At 26.5% G+C, this 2030-nt stretch overlaps 1 long non-coding RNA gene across 1 annotated transcript; it reads right to left on the bottom strand.

The window, feature by feature from the left end:
* Nucleotides 1-628: 628 nt before the first annotated feature.
* On the bottom strand, nt 629-914 carry LOC122524334. Its single transcript, XR_006305515.1, has 2 exons — nt 826-914; nt 629-726 (listed from the first exon to the last, which is right to left on the bottom strand). It is a non-coding gene; the product is annotated as an uncharacterized LOC122524334 (long non-coding RNA).
* Nucleotides 915-2030: the final 1116 nt, after the last annotated feature.

The raw sequence follows: 2030 nt of genomic DNA, 5'->3' as shown, positions 1-2030 counted from the left end.
AGCTGATGTTTCTAAAAAGCAAGGTTTATAAGAAATTAAAGTTTCTGGCAAGAAAAATCAATTCATTTAAAAGAAACTATATTTTCAATACGTTTTTGTTTCAGCGGTCTATAAGGGTATATTTATTGTGAAGTTTTCATAGAAATGGCTTAGATGTAAACTCTACAGCACTGCATTCACTGACATTATATGCACTTTGCGAGCAAAATTTATAAGTCGATAAAGTATTCTATTCGTAGAGAAAAGAGTGAACTTTTATTTAATATAAAATTCACTTACATCCGCTGGCTTTCAGTATTAAAAGTATTGATGCGAACTATCCAAAGAAACGACATTTATTGCTGGTCCTACCTCAGGTAAAAGTTATATTAACGAAACGAGACGAGAAACGACCGAACTGTTCTCTGAAATTTTGTAAATCTTTACGGATCGATTTATAACTCGATAAAGTATTGCGTATGTAGGAAAAATAGTTTAATTTTATTTAATATAAAGGTCACGTATATCTTTTTACTTTAAGTATAGGAAATCTTAACGCAAGAATTTCAAATAGATTACTAAGATGTACACTGTTCCGCAGTGCATTCTCTAAAATGTTATGCCTAATAGATTTGTGATTACGCAAAACTTGGTGTGTTTTAAGGTTTAATTTTTTTTATACATTTTAACAACTATTAGAACGCAAACTGCAGACAGTTGAATAGAATCTTGGCAATATCGATGACCCTAAAACAAAAATTAATTTTATATATAACAACATATATAACTTATATATAATTTTTATTATATTTATATTTTCATATCGTAAATGATGGCATTACAGACCTTGAGATACTATTGTAGAAATTGTCGTAAAAATCCGTTTTTGATAAAGTGGTATTTTTCAATATTAAACCTTACAGCTTAAAAAAAACAGTACATTCTAAAACAAAAAACTAATTAAAAAGAGCATGTGTGGAAAAATAAAATTCAATGTCCGATCCACGATCAAAACTTTTTAAAAGGATTATTTAATAAATAATCTGATTTAAAAAAAAAAAGAATTTAAATGACCAAAAAGTGGACATTACAAAATACTGAATACTCGATGCATTAGAAAATGTGCCTTTCTATATTTACACAAGTGAATATGAAAAAATGCATGTTTCTGATGCATGCTTTTTAAATATATAAATACATAAATAGAAAAATGTTTTAATTTTATACAAAATTGTTAATCGATTAATACAATTACCAATACGCATAGGAAATTATTCAAGACGCATTATTAAAAACTTAATTTATTGTGAATATTTCGCAATATTTAAAAATCCCCAGGTGCATTTACAATCCCGTATGCAAACCTGGGGTCCCTGTTCTTAACTTATTTATATAATTTACACTCTCGAGAGAGAGTGTGGGGCAGCCTTTTAATTCGGTTTATTTGTATATCAAGATTTATGCATTTTTATTCATATCATATAATTTCTTCTATTATAAATCTCTGTGTAAAACATATTCAATGATTTTTATATCATCTCTCTTTGGTTCCTCTCTTTGGTTTCTTCTCTTAAAAAACTTTTATTTATTCTTTATTTTATTTATATATATTTTACTTTCTTTAAATATTTCTTATGCAAAGTTAATATTTATTTGTCAATAATTTTAGAATCAAAATGCACAACCTTGACATAATTTATATGCACTCGCATGTGCTGGCTGTACTTTTGTGTATTTTCATTCGCTTAGCAAGACTTATACGTTTCTAATCAGAATCATTCAAAATAGCTTTTCATTTTAATTTGCACTATTTAATTATTATATATAGATTATATACAAAATGAAATTTTCTAATTATTATTAGATAAATTTCTGTTTAAAAAAAATAATACGAAGATTGAAATATTACAAATATTTATTTATTAAATACTTTCATCAGTGCACTCATTCATTCATTTTTGATCATTCTGAATGAGAAATGTACATTCTTACCATATTTTCATCTGCATTTAGCAGGTACGTTCGACTGCATTTAGCAGTTTTGTTCATCT

Source organism: Polistes fuscatus, unplaced genomic scaffold (assembly GCF_010416935.1).
Source record: "Polistes fuscatus isolate 324 unplaced genomic scaffold, CU_Pfus_HIC Scaffold7, whole genome shotgun sequence".
Lineage (NCBI taxonomy): Eukaryota > Metazoa > Arthropoda > Insecta > Hymenoptera > Vespidae > Polistes > Polistes fuscatus.
This window is presented reverse-complemented; position numbering and strand designations above follow the sequence as displayed.